At 46.6% G+C, this 15,424-nt stretch overlaps 1 long non-coding RNA gene across 1 annotated transcript; it reads left to right on the top strand.

Annotated features, from left to right (window-relative positions):
- Positions 1–7,237: 7,237 nt before the first annotated feature.
- On the top strand, positions 7,238–14,943 carry LOC114210479 (uncharacterized). The gene is made up of 4 exons (XR_003609532.2): positions 7,238–7,331; positions 7,784–7,898; positions 10,214–10,310; positions 13,873–14,943. It is a non-coding gene; the product is annotated as an uncharacterized LOC114210479 (long non-coding RNA).
- Positions 14,944–15,424: the final 481 nt, after the last annotated feature.

The raw sequence follows: 15,424 nt of genomic DNA on the forward strand, positions 1-15,424 counted from the left end.
GCCCCGCAAACACCAGCACCACTAGGACCGAGTCCACCGCCGCACACCACCACGGGCACCGTTGCCAAGAGCACTAAAGTCCTTCAGCACCACCACCACAAAGGCCACCATCACCACACCGGCTCGGGCACCATCGCCCACAGCACCGAAGTCCTCCCCCATCAGTACCGCCCACACCACCACCAAGTCCACCACCGCCGCCGCCGCCATCACCGGCAGGACCAAGTCCACCACCAGCGCACCAGCATGGGCATCATTGCCAACGGCACCGAAGTCCTCCACGATCACAACCACCACCATCACACCACCACCACCTCCTCCACCACCACAGGCTCCACCACCAAGTCCACCATCACCACAGCGGCACGGGCACCATCGCCGACAGTCTGGAGTCCATCACCGCCACCGCCACCACCGAGACCATGCACACCATCACCACAGCAGCCCGCGCACCACAACCAACGGCACAGAAGTCCACCCCAGCAGCAGCAGCAGCAGCAGCAGCAGCAGGAGTAGCAGCAGCAGCAACACCAATTCGTCCACCACCAGCAACACAAGCAGCAGCACAGCCTGCACCTCCGCCCCCAGCGACCCCTCGTGCCCCAATATCCCCACACGGATCCCCTGCGGGCACACCCCCTCCTTTCCAAGTCCTCATTGTTCAGTGAACCTGCGTGGCATTTGTCCCTTTGGCCTCTCTGAATCTGAAGCCGAGGACAACCCCTGAGACAGGACTGGTTGTCCCGATGACAGGGGATTGAAGTCTCGGGGACGGTGGGTTCCCTCACCCCACTGGGACGGCTCCTAGACCCGGTCCAGCCCTATCTCTGGGTCTCCCTTGCCTGCCTGCCTGCCTGCCTGCCTGCTTCCCACCCACGCCCCCAACACCCACCCCTTGGCCTCACCACCTTGCAGCGCAGCACAGCAGTGTCCGCCCGGCGCACCTCCTCTGCCAGGGTCCTGTCGCACCCCGGGGGCCTCCAGCTTTCTTGCACCGGGACCCACTCTCCACCACTTGCCCGACACCCATCCCTCACACTCACGGCCGGCAGTCCTGGCCTCCCACGGGCTCCTCAGGCTCACTCCTACTCTCTCCCTTCCGCTACCTCAGAGCTCACCCTCTCGCACAGGTGCACACGTACGTGCCTGGCGTGGCGCCGGGGAAGGTGCCCTTCCCCCCCCCCCACCGAAGCCTCTGCACACACCCTGCCCGAGTGTCCAGCCACACTCTGGCCCGGGTCCCGCAAGCCCCACACCTCCCCGCCCGGCACCCTTCCCACACACCCGGGCTGCCCCCGGCCCTCCTCTCCTGCTCGGATCCTGTTCCTCTGTGCCTTAACTCCCGTGGGAGGCCACCCCCGTGCGCAAACACCTTCAACACGCGGGATCCCCCATGGCACGCACCCCACACGCTCACACACACACCCCCCACACGCTCACACAGACACCCCATGCGCTCACACACACATCCCATACACTCACACAAACCCCCCACGCTCCTACACACACCACACATGCTGACACACACAGAAAACACAGCGCCACTCGGTCGCACACACCCCATACGCTCTCTCACACACCCCCCACACGCTCACACACCCGCACAGCACACACGCACGCACCACACACCGACACACACGCTCACACCACACACACAGACACACACACGCTCACACACACGTCCCATGCACTCACACACACCCCACACTCTCCTACACACACCCCACATACTGACACAGCACAGAACCCCATATGGTCACACACACACCCCCCACCACACGCTCACACACACCACCACACGCACACACACACACGCTCACACACACGCACACCACACACGCACGCACCACAGACCGACACACACGCTCACACCACACAGACGCCGGCACGTCCGGCCACCGCAGGTGCTTGGACTCTCGGGCTGCACTGCTGAAGCCAGGAGAAACCCCGCCACCCCTGACAAGCCATCCCTTGCTCCTTCCCGAGGGTCTAGTTAGTGGTGTCGTTTTGGGGAAAGGCGGGGGGTTGGGATAGCGGGAAGTGGTCGGGGCAGGGTGAGCGATCTACCTCGTTGAGTCGGGTGGGTCACCTGCTGGAGCCCCTGGTCCCTTCCCTCGCCCTCGGGCCAGCCACCGCTCGGACCTGCTTCCCGGCCACCGCGAGCGGAGAGCGGCACGGTTGCGCCCGGGAGGTGGAGTTGGGAAAACGAATCTGGACGCGTCCAGGAAGCCGACCGACGGGCAGTGCAGGAGAGAGAGCACGAAGATTCGGGAGGCCGGTGGGGAAAACCCAACAGCCAAGCAGGGGGCACGGGGTGGAGGGCGCACCGGAGACAGACGGTGGACTCGGAGCCAACAGGTCCTTGAAATCGCATCCCCCATCCCTTGAATCCCACGGCAAATTGGCAAAGCGTGTTCCCTGGAACGCCTTCCACCGCCTCCAGCCCCCACCCCCACCGCGCAGGCCCACGACCTAGATTTCTTGTTTTAGATTTCCCTTTGGCGCCTTAGCCTACACCTAACCAGGATTTATAACATCCCTCTTTCCATTCCTTTAACAGCCTTCTTCCTTTGAAACTGCTGAGGTTTTCCTTTGAATAGTCCAGGTTATAGTGAAAGTGGTATATAGAGAATGTCTGGAACGTGGGTATTATAGTACATTGATTTTTATTTTGCCAAAATCCAGGGAATCCTCGGAGGAAGGAAAATCTATCAGGATGTAAGAAGGATTTTTCTTAGCACTTTAGAAGTGTACTGCCCTAGTGTCATCTTTATTTCAGGTTTAGTTGAAGACGGTGATAGAATAAATTTTTCTTGTTTTATGGCTCTCAATGTGTAATTTTTTTTATGACTCTCAGGGGAAAGCAGTGCAATTTCGGTAACTACCATTCTTGATTCAGAATCAAGGTTCTATCTTATATCTTCCATCACGTCTTGTTCTATATAACCTTACTTCTTGGTTGTCATATTTTTACTTTATCACATATTATCAGTATTTTCAGGGGTGCCTAGTTGGCTCATTATCCAATGCAACTCTTCATATTAGTTTCATGAGTTCAACCCTCACTCTGGTCATAGATGTTACTTTAAAAAATAATATTTTGAGGGCGCTTGGGTGGCTCAGTTGGTTAAGCGACTGCCTTCGGCTCAGGTCATGATCCTGGGGTCCTGGAATCGAGTCCCACATCAGGCTCCCTGCTCGGTGGGGAGTCTGCTTCTCCCTTTGCCCCTCTCCCCTCTCGTGCTATCTCATTCTCTCTCAAATAAATAAATAAAATCTTTAAATAAAATATTTTGGGCACTTGAGTGGCTTAGTCAGTTAATGGCTGCCTTCGGCTCAGGTCATGATCCCGGGTTTCTGGGATGGAACCTGGTACCCTCTTCTCCCCCTCACTCCCCCTGCTTGTGTTCTCTCTCTCTCTCTGAAATATGTTTAAAAAATAAAAACTAAAATAAAATAAAACCCTCCCGTGAGAGGTGCCCTCCCTCTACCTCTGGAGGAAGGGGACTTCTCTGTCTCTCAAGGCAAAGGGACATAGAGAAGAATGTGAATATTTGCAATATTTGAATGTAGTATTGGTGATGATGGGGGAAATGGTCAATATCATTCAATTTTAGGTAATCAGATAATCAAAATTTTCAGAGAAAACTTTGGATCTATCTGAATTTTTAATGTGTTTATCGTCTGTCCACAGTTCTACTGTAGTAATTTATCTTACTCAATATTTGCACTAGTGGGTAAAAATGTATGTTGATCCATTTATTATCTGTATTCTTGAAAAATAGGGAATATTTTACATGATCATAGCTAAGAGCCTGTTTCTGAAACACATAACACAATGTAGCTATTTAAAAGAGTGAGGACATAAGTATATATGTCAGTTCTTTTGTGGTGTCAGCTGCTAAGACCCTTTCTAAGGATCACCACCTCCTGGTTTCCAAACTGGCCACAATCCTTCCCCATACTCTATGGGGGGTTTGTATGTGTGAATAACAGCACGTACCCGTAATGTAAGTATGTCACTTCCACGATTAAGTTAGAAAATACCGTGGCCTCCATCTTGAGCTCTCTCTCTGTCTCTTTCTCTCTCATAATCTTTGGAGGAAGCCAGGTAACATTGTGTGATGATGCATACACAGGCTATGGAGTGGCCCAAAAAGAGAGGAACAAAGGCTATTTGAGCAACCACCCCCCTGAGCTCTGCATTGGGTCCTCCATTTCAGTTGAGGCTTCAGGTGACTGCAGGCCCAGTCAACAGCTTGACAGCAACTTCATAAGGACCGTGATCAGATCCATGGAGCTAAGTTGCTGCTGGCTTCCTGACTTCAGAAACTGTGACAGAATAAATGTTTCTTGTTTCAAGCTGCCAAGTTTTGGAGTAATATAACATGGACTCTGTTTATAATAATAGATAATTTATCCAACGATAGCTCATGCAAATAGTATGTTAAAAAAGTAAATTGTGTAAGTCGGACGGGGAGACAAACCATGAGAGACGATGGACTCTGAAAAACAGACTGAAGGTTCTAGAGGGGAGGAGGGTAGGGGGATGGGTTAGCCTGGTGATGGGTATTAAAGAGGGCACATTCTGCGTGGAGCACTGGCTGTTATGCACAAACAATGAATCATGGAACACTACATCAAAAACTAATGATGTAATATATGGTGATTAACATAACAATAAAAAATTTTTTTAAAAAAGTAGATTGTAGGGGTACCAGGTGGCTCAGTTGGTTAAGTGGCTGACTCTTTAGGCTCAGTTCATGGTCTCAGGGTTGTGAGATCAAGCCCAGAGTGGGACTCCATGCTCTGTGGGAAGGTCTCCTTGAGATTCTTTCCCTCTCTCTGCCCCTCCCCGCACTCATGCACACACTTTCTCTCTCAAATAAATGTCTTTAAAAAAGTAAGTTATAGAATAGTAAAATCTTATTATAATATGAAAAATGATAAATTTATGATAAACTATGAAAAATTATAAATCATATCATTTTCATATAAACTCCTGAAATTCAAAACATGATATGGTGAATAGGGGCTTATGTCATTTGTCCTACAATATTATTTGAATGTTTTTACAAGTAACTCTTTAAATTGATGTATAATTGAGGTTTATTGGTGTATAATTGACATACAATAATAGGTACACCTTTAAAGTGCACTATTTGATAAGTTCTAACATATAGAACCATCACTACCATCAAGATAATGAACGTAGGTTCACCCCGAAACTTTTCCTCATGCCCCTCTGTAATCGCCCCCTTCGTGTCCCTTCCAGGCAACAGTTGATTTGCTTCCTGTCACCATTGCGTAGTTTTGTTTTCCAGAGCATGCTGCCTAATACAATTTCTGTGAGGGGCGCCTGGGTGGCTCAGTTGGTTAAGCATCTACCTTCAGCTCAGGTCATCATCCCAGGGTCCTGGGATCAGGATCGAGCCCTGCATCGAGCCCCCTGTCAGCAGGGAACCTGCTTCTCCCTCTCCCTCTGCCTGCCACTCCCCCCTGGTCGTGCTCTCTCTCTCTGTCAGATAAATAAATAAAATATTTTAAAAAATAGAATTTCTGTGATTCTAATAAGTTTTATATTTGTATTTTCCAATATGGTAGCCATTAGTCACGTGTAGGTATTGAGCACTTGAAAAGAGCCTTGTCCAAATTGAAGAATCCTGTAAGTGTAAAATATACACTGAATTTCCAAGACTTAATATGAAAGCAGGAGTGTAAAACATCTCTATATTTTTATACTGATTACATATTGAAATAATACTATAGTGGATATATTGGGTATTATGGATTGAATTGTGTCCCCTCAAAATTCATGTATTGAAGTCCTAACTTCCAGTACCTCAGAATGTGAGCTTATTTGGCAATAGGATGTCTGTTTCCTATGTAATTAGTTAGGATGAGGTCATCCTGGAGTAGAGTGAGCTGCTAATATGGACTAGCGTCCATACTAAAAGGGGGAAATTCAAAGACACAGACACACTCACATGGGAAGAACACTAGGTAAAGTTTGGAGCTATGCTGCCACAAGCCAAGGAACTATCAGAAGCTGGGAAAGAGGCCTGAAACAGATCCTTCCCTAGTGCCTTCAGAAGGAGCATGGCCCCTCTGACACTTTGATCTAACTTCTGGCCTCTGAAACTATGAAAAATAAATTTATGTTGGTTAAGCCACTTGGTTCATGGTACTTTGTTATGGCAGCCATTGAAAACTAATACATTGGGTTAAATAAAATATATTATTAAATTAATTTTATCTGTCTCTAAGAAGGCCCTGACTCTTCCCTCTTCAAATACTCTGCAGAACAGATGTATGCATTTCTGAAAAATCTTGTAATCCCATTTTATTTTCTTTTTTTAAAAGATTTATTTACTTATTTATTTATTTATTTGACAGAGAAAGAGACAGAGAGAGAGAGAGAATAAGCGGAGGGAGTGGGAGAGGGAGAAGCAGACCTCCTGCTGAGCAGGGAGCCCGATGTGGGGCTTCATCCCAGGACCCTGGGACCATGACCTGAGCTGAAGGCAGACGCTTAACAACCGAGCCACCCAGGTGCCCCTTGCAATCCCATTTTAAATAAAAACAACAAGCATATTCCTTATTGTGTGGCATAGTGGCTAAGGTGGTGTAGACCCTTCTAAGGTTAAGGCAATGAGAATGGAATCAAGACCCCCACATCAGTGATAGAACAAATACCTCTTCCGGCCGCCACAGCTCTGGAGAGTGTATTGTGGCCCCATGAGGAGCTGTGATGAGAACATGTGATGAGAATTATAGTGGAGGTGGACTTTAGCACAGAAATCTGGAAGAGTAAATAATTTGACTTTTTCTCTGATGGGGGGGACATGAAGAAGAAAATGGCTTATCCAATCATCAAAATGAATGAGGCGAGCCCTCAGTAAAATTGTAAGTTAATCACTTTTTATTTCCATCCTTCCATTCCTTCCCTGAGCCCCCTCCACCTCTCACTGGCCCGCTCCCTCTTTGCTGTGCATTCCCAGTGCTGGATCTTTGTTTCGTCTGACCAACTACCAGCCTGAGAAGCTGATTCTCCCCATGGTATTACTGACTGTCCTCAACAAGAGAAGAAAGTTGATTACAAGAAAACAAAACCCAGTCAGACTAGATGAAATACAGGTGCACCATAAACCTATGAGAGGAAACCTCAAAGATCTTCAAACACAGGGAAGAAAGGATGACGTCAGCGGACTGAAAGTGAAACAGGAAGTGGGTTCTGGAAGCCAGAATTGGAAGACAGGACCGCTCTTCTCTGCTTTTTTTCTCCACTTCTCTCCAATTTTGTGGGAAACAGAACGCCACAACGACCACTGGTGCGTGTTTGTTCAGACTCCCGAGATCTCTGGGAAAACTCGAGATTGCAGGGTTAAAAATAACCCAAAAGGATCAGAGTGAAATGCCCTTGGGATGTGTGTGGTCTGTTCTAAAGTACACAGCCGAAGATGTTTTGTAGATAGGAAGCCAGCACACTGTGCATTCCCTTCTTTGTTCTCTTATCCTGTGTTAAGGTCCGAGTACACTGGTGTTTACAATTAATTGATCACAGCCAGTTACAGATTTCTTTATTCCTTCTCCACTCCCACTGCTTCACTTAACTAATCCTGTATACATGGGGGAATGTGCCTTACTACGCCCCTGCTGTAAATCATTATAGATCTATATCGCTGTAGAAGGTATATAAGAGTATGGAAAATAAACCTCGGCACCTCGGGCTGTTTGCTGGGGGTCCCCTGTGCCTCACTATACCGTGGTCTCTTTTTCTCAGTTCTTTTGCCGCCCCAGGTCCCCGACTCTCCGAGGTGGACAAGTGGCGCCTGAACAGGGACCTGAAGCCCCCGTCGAGAAGTGATCGACCAGTCCTAGGAACCCTACAGAAGTTGGTAAGTAGGAAAGTTTATTACAGGTTATGGGGCAATCAAATTCAGAAACATCAGGTTTTTCTGCGTTGATACATCATTTTCTTAAAGAATATGGAGCTAAAGTTACTAAGCAGTGCATAGAAAAATGTTTGGAAACAGTAGTTGAATATAATCCTTGGTTTCCGGAAGAAGGCTCCTTAGAGGAGGAGACTTGGGTCCGAGTGAAAAATAATGTCTTGAGGGCTATGAGACAGGGTGAAACGATTCCTCTTGATTTTTGGCCCATTTGGGCTTTAGTATGAGTGGTGATCAATACTATGGAAACTGGGGATAAGTTATCCCCGGCTGAGGTTGCTAAAGAAACTACCAACTCTTTACATACATATGAATTAGACGATGAGACTTTAGAAAAGGCTAAGACTGAAAGTAAAAAAATTTTCACGCTTCACAGTCCCGGCCGTCACCCACGGCCCCTGTGCTTTTAACGGAGGACCCCGCCATAGATGATCAACCTCCCTCCACGGTAGATTTATTCCCTCTCAAAGGATCCGCTCTAGCTCCCTCACCTCTCGAAAAGGAACTCCAACGGCAAGGGGCTAATGATTTGTTTATGGCTTTCCCCATAGATGGAACACAGGCTGTTGGTCCTGTCAATGAGGGATTGGATTTAAATGCCTTAAGGGAACTAAAGAAGGCTTGCCACTTGTATGGACCCACAGCCCCTTATACTATAGAGATTTTGAAAGCTTGGGCAAATTCTGGGGAGTGGTTCCCTTATGATTGGCATATGGTTGCATGGGCTTGCCTTAAGCCACAGGATTTATTGCAATGGAAAATGTGGTTATCGGATGCTGCCTATATGAAAGCCCGGGTGAATTGGGCTAACCCAGCCATGCATCATATTTCTTTTGAAATGCTCACTGGCTCTGGCCCCTTTTCAGATGTCTGAGAGCAGCTGGTTAACACTGCATGCAGCCACAGCGCTGGTATCTGAAATTGCCCTCGCAGCCTGGGAAAAGCTAACCCCCTCAGGGGAAGTGGGGCAAAGTTATATAAAAATTATGCAAGGGCCTACAGAAGCATATACTGATTTTATTTTTCGGCTTGAAATGGCTATTGACCACCAAGTTGATAGTAAACCTGCTAAAGAGCACTTGCTAAGACAGCTTGCTTTTGAAAACGCTAATGAGGACTGCCAAGCTGACATCCGGCCACAGAGAGAAACAGGAGGCATTCTCGATTATCTTCGTCTATGTAGAAATATTGGCACTCTTACACATCAAGCTCGAATAGCCTCCCTTCAACTCATGGCCCCTTCTGATAGAAAAATTGCAGGCCTTAGAGCAAATTGTTCAAGAGCAATTGCAGGCAGGACATACAGAGCCTTTGCAATCTCCTTGGAACTCTCCCCTTTTTGTTATCAAAAAGAAATCAGGCAAATGGAGGCTCTTAATAGACCTTCAGAATGTTAATGCTGTCATGGAGCCTCTGGGTGCCTTGCAGCCTGGGTTACCTACTCCTACAACCATTCCCAAACAATGGCCATTGATAATAATAGATCTTAAGGATTGTTTCTATACCCTAGCCATTCACCCTGAGGATAGGGAGAAATTTGCCTTTTCTATTCCCAGCACTAACAATAAGGAACCAATGAGATGATATCAATGGACAGTTTTGCCACAAGGCATGACTAATACTACCATGTGTCAGTATTATGGTGGCCAGGTCCTCAGACCTGTAAAAGATCATTATCCTCGATCCTATATCATTCATTATATGGATGATATTTTACTAGCGTCACAAACTAAAATTGAATTACAAAATGTGTATCAGGCCACTTCTCAACATTTGACTTCGGCTGGTCTCATAATAGCCCCGGAGGAAATCTAAACAACTACTCTGGCTTCTTAATCTAGGCCCTGTGGTAGATAGAACCACAGTGAAACCTCAAACGATGCAAATTCGTAGGGATACCCTCCTTACTCTTAACGATTTTCAGAAATTCCTAGGAGACATTAACTGGATTCGCCCTCTCCTGGGGATTCCAACTTATAAATTACAAAATTTATTTAACACTTTACAAGGTGACTCTGCTTTATTTTCTCTCTCTCTTTTTTAAAAGATTTTATTTATTTGAGAGCGAGAATGAGAGAAAGAGAGTACGTGAGAGGGCGGAAGGTCAGAGGGAGAAGCAGACTCCCCGCTGAGCGGGGAGCCCGATGCGGGACTTGATCCCGGGACTCCAGGATCATGACCTGAGCCGAAGGCAGTCGCTTAAACAACTGAGCCACCCAGGCGCCCCCCCCTTTTTAAAGATTTTATTTATTTATTTGTAGGTGACTCTACTTTAGATCGTCCTCACACTCTATCCTCAGAGGCAGAGGCCGAACTGCAGTTCGTTGAGGAGCGATTAAAAACTGCCTTTGCTTACAGGTATAATGATTCTCTCCCCCTGCTTCTTACTTTCCCTACCCCTCATTCTCCGACTGGTGTCATAGCACAAGAAGACAAACCTCTAGAATGGGTGACTTTACATACAAAAACTTCTCGAACTGTTACTCCGTATCTATCTCTTGTCACTTCACTCACTCTCCAAGGACAAAAGCGTTCTATTCAAATTCTAGGTTTTGACCCAGCACTCATTGTTTTACCTATCTCTCCCACATCTTTTAAGGAAGTCCTTCCCTTCTCTACTGATCTGCAAATATCTCTTGCTGATTATACTGGGCGCATAGGTTGCTACTATCCGTCAGGTAAACTATGGGACTTCCTAAAGCGCACTGCCTGGGTTATAAATCACGTAGTTTGTAAGGCCCCAATCCCCTCAGCTCCTACAGACTTTATTGATGGCTCCTCCTCCGGCACGCCGGAGTCTGGGGCCCTGCTATTCAGCGCTCCATGAAAAGCCCTTACACTTCTGCTCAACAAATCGGACTTGCAGCTTTATTGTTCTTATACAGAATGTTCATCATCCTATAAATATCGTATCTGATTCTGCCTAGGTAGTTAGCATTGTTGCGCCTTTAGAAACAGCTCTCATTTCCACAACTCACTCTATCATTAACCCTTTGCTTCAGGAATTACAATTAGAAATTCAATCTCGAACTCACCCTTTGTTCATTACTTACCTGCTTTCATTCTAACCTCCCTGGAACTCTTACACAGGGGAATCAATCTGCTGATTTACTGGCTACTCCTACCTTTGAAACTCCACAGGCAGAACATGCCCATCTTCATACCAACGCCAAATGCCTTCATTCGCACTATAAAATACCCTTGCGTTCTGCCAGGCAGATTGTCTCTTCCTGTCCCGTTTGTCGACCTCTACATTTAACTGAGCATCCGGCGGGTGTCAATCCCAGAGGCACAGCTCCTGATTGTATTTGGCAAACGGACGTTTTTCATTTCCCACCTTTCGGATGGCTCTCGTATATTCATGTTACAATAGACACCTTTTCAGGATTTCTTCATGCTACTCCATTGACGGGAGAAAAGGCTGGGCATGTTTTTTCTCATTTGCTTGAATGTTTTGCTATTATGGGATTACCCACTTGTATCAAGACGGACAATGGCCCAGCATATACTAGCAAAAAAGTATGAGAATTCCTCGCAAAATGGCAAATACAGCATATCACAGGTATTCCTTACAATCCTCAAGGACAAGGACAAGTAGTAGAAAGGGCGCATGCCACCATTAAAAACAACTCCGTAAAATTATATCTAAAAAGAAAGGGGGAATCTCCCCTCGAGATAACATGACACAAACCTTATTCATTTTAAATTTTTTAAATTTGCCCCAAGGAGAACCATATACCAGAGCTGACAAACATTTCTCGTCAGCCTCAATCTCAACTCAGGACGCACCCATGTGGATAAAAAATGAGGAACATAATTGGTTGCCTGGGAAATTAATTACCCGAGGCCCTGGTTATGCTTGTGTCATTCCAGATGGATCCAGTCGAGCAATTTGGTTGCCTCTTCGGAAAGTCCAGCCCAGGTCCCCGACTCTCAGAGGTCGACACAATTTCAACCAACTCTCTCATTTTCTCTTGCACTCTCGCTCTCTCCCCTTTCCGTCCTCCCTTCCTTCCCCTCTCCTTCTCTCAGATGGCTTGCTTTATTTTTACATGACCTAACGTGGTCTGACTTGACGTGATCTTTCAATTAAGTACCTGCTATCATCTACCTAAAGTGTTTGCACCTAAGTTAATTTCAAAGTTTGATTACTCATTGGTGATTCTGTGAGCTCTGTCCTCCTTGGGTAATGATAGATCCCAGCCTGACCTGGGGCAGGAGGAGAGTGAAGGAGTTAGGAGAGGGCTTTTCCCATGTGACAGACCTAGGGCTGCCTCTTCTAGCTGTGAGCAGGGTGCAGGAAGTGGGGCATGCATGTCAGGTATCTGCAGACATTATCTATTCGAAATAGACACTAACATTACCTATTTTTTCCCTGGGTTGTGGCTATTGTATCTGGATGTACCATGAAAAATAATGTAAAAATTATATACTTGTAATTTCGTAAATGCTAGAGGGATCATTGCCATTAAGGATGAGATGATTTTCTACTTTTCACTTTTTTACTTCTTACTTTTACAAATGCAGCTATTATATATGTGAATTTAAATATGTGGTTCACATTGCATTTCTGTTGGACGTCGCTGCACTGGAGGTATACTTAGCAACAAATTTATCGTGTCAGGTTTACCAGGAAGCTGTTTCTTCTCCTAACCCTCTATCTGGTGATGCGGACCTGCTCCATATCCTTAGTAAATATGGAAAGTCCATCCCTATGTAGCAAATGGCAACTGGTATTGCCTTTGATATTCACCCAGAACACTCTCCAATTTACCTGTATTGTTATAACATGCAGCCCACTGACAATACTTGAGATAGGCAGATTGGAACATTCCCCAAGATCCTGAATCTTCTTTAACATGTGAAAGTTCCTCCCTTATCTTTACTTCCCCTGACCCCAAGGTATATAATCACTTGCTCCTCATAATCCCAGGGCAGCAGGGAGAAGCTCTTCCTGCCCACGGGCCCTGTCCCCGTGCTTTAATAAAACCACCATTTTGTACCGAAGATGTCTCAAGAATTCTTTCAGGGCCGTTGGCTCCGGACCCCACAAACAACGCACCAGCATTAAAAAAAACTACATTATTGTCATGAGGAGGAATTTCCAGGACAGACACAGCGCAGCTAACAAGTGACACAAGTGGGAAAGTTTATTGCAAGGTGGGGGAGGGGAGAAGGAGAGAAAGTATGGGATGTGTGCCCTCGGGGGGAGGTTCTATCTTTTATTGACAGTTGTTAACTAGGGGGCAGAATATTAATTACTTGGGGCAGGAAACAGGTTTTCGAGCTTTTTCTTCCTTGTTTGGTCAGGGGTTTCCTGTCATGGCATCCACCATCTTGGGCCTGTCTGGTTTGATCTGGCTTCTAGTGCAGAGCTGCCAGAACAGGCCTCTGACCTTCCCAATAGCTGGCCATGGCTTCCTCGCTGCTGCTTCCTGGTCTCCTGTTAGAACTTAACTGCCTAAGCTAACACACTGACTGCTTTTGTTTCCCACAGTCATTCGGCCTGATTAAAACTTTAAGTTTCTTTCCCTTCATCTGAGGGAACCCATCTTGTTTGTTAGCTGCTGCTGTCTAATTATTAGGGTCTTTTGTTCTCACTCATATTGGTCAGTGAATACCACCCAGTCTTGAGCTCAGAGGAAGTGGCGAGTGAATCTGCTGATATGGTCTGGATTTCCCAGTTCAGTGTTTTCCAAAAGCTGTTTCCCAGTCACACAACTGCTTGAGAGGCTTTTTGGAATGAAGGGTTCCGTGGTAAAAATAATGCAGAACATTCTGCTACGCTGTTCCTCTCCTTGTATATTCATAATGCCCATTAAAGGCTCCAAGAAGCCCTATTGCAAAGAAAACTTTTAAACTAAGTTTTATAAGGCATTTGCCAAAGCTAGGTAACCACAGAATCTTTTTTCCTCCATAGCTTGTATCAATGTCCCTCAGAACAGATGTGCCCAAGGTCACCCTTCAGGAAATGCTGATCCAGTGCTTTATTTGGAAGGACAGATGAAGAGACTCTCTGAAGACTTCCTGGGCTACCTGGCTGCTCTTGGCCTTGGCCTTAGCCCCTGGCTTGGGTGACTTCACAAAGACTCCCCACAGGGGACCTGTTTATTCCAAATTTCTGCCTTAACAACCGTCATTTTCCCCATCCCTCTGCATCTCCTATTAGGTCTAGCAATTCTCTTCATCTTTCCACCTTGGTATCAAATCACCTTCTGCTTGGTGATGGGACTCCTGTTTGCCATGGATATGGGGCCATCTTTGTGTAGAGAAACCTTCAAAGCTCAAAGAGAGCCTGGATGAATTGCAAAGTCAAATGGAGCCAGGGCCCTCTGGGCAAATGGCTTTTCTTGCCAAGGTATAACCGCAGTGGCGGCAGCAACCTCTGTTCCAGCCAGTTTTCCTCCTCCCGCAGCCTCTCTCCGCAGCGACCTGGCTAAGGAGACTCCAACCATCCTTTAACCTTCAAGGAAAACAAGGGGCCTGTGATCTCCAGAGCTAAATTGTCATAGGCCCCACCCTCACTGGATTTCTGAAGGTCAAGGCACAGAGTCAGCCCAGCCAGCTCTATAAGGACTCATAGCAAATGTGTTTTCACAGATCCCAGATGGAGGCTCCTCAAATACATGGAAACTCAGTAAATTCTGCTTCTATTTTCAAAATAAGTCCAGCAAGCTGACAACTAGCACCTTGGTCCAAGGCACTATCATCTCTCAATTGACTTGGATTACTACAGTCAGCACCTGACTGGTCCCCCTAAGCTCACCCTTGCCACCGTAAAGTCTATTCTCACCACAACAGCCCAAATGGTCCTTCTAAAATGTGTGCTGTAGGGGCACTTGGCTGGCTCAGTTGTTAAGCATCTGCTTCGGCTCAGGTCATGATCCCAGGGTCCTGGGATCAAGCCCTACATTGGGCTCCCTGCTCCACGGGAAGCCTGCTTCTCCCTCTCCCACTCCCCCTGCTTGTGTTCCCTCTCTCACTGTGTCTCTCTCTGTCAAATAAATGAATCTTAAAAATAAATTAATAAAATGTGTGTAGTATTTGTCACTTCTTTGCCTAACACTAAGCAATAGCTTCTCCTTACACTTGAGAGTAAAAGCTAAAGCTTTGCAATGTTCTACAAGGTGTTACATGATCTTGCTCCTCCTTGAACACACCAGTTATCCTTCCGTTCAGGGCTTATGTAACTTCTGTTGATACCCACATCACGCTTCATCATGGTCTTGACTCAAATGTCACCTTATCATGAGGTCTCCTTGATCATTCACCATAACCCCACTCCCTCACCATCTCCGTCTCTCTTTTATTTTCCCTCGTTGTACTCAATACCAATTGATGTACCATATGTTCATTTGTTTAATTGTTTATTGCCTGACTACCCCTCTTCCTATCAGATTGTGAGCTCCAGGAAAGCTGGGCCTTTGTTTTGTTCACTGCCATACTTTGAGTGTAGGTCAGTGTCTGGCACA

Source organism: Eumetopias jubatus, unplaced genomic scaffold, assembly GCF_037043125.1.
Source record: "Eumetopias jubatus isolate StellerSeaLion01/CBP00866 unplaced genomic scaffold, mEumJub1_p1.0 scaffold_12, whole genome shotgun sequence".
Classification (NCBI taxonomy): Eukaryota; Metazoa; Chordata; class Mammalia; order Carnivora; family Otariidae; genus Eumetopias; species Eumetopias jubatus.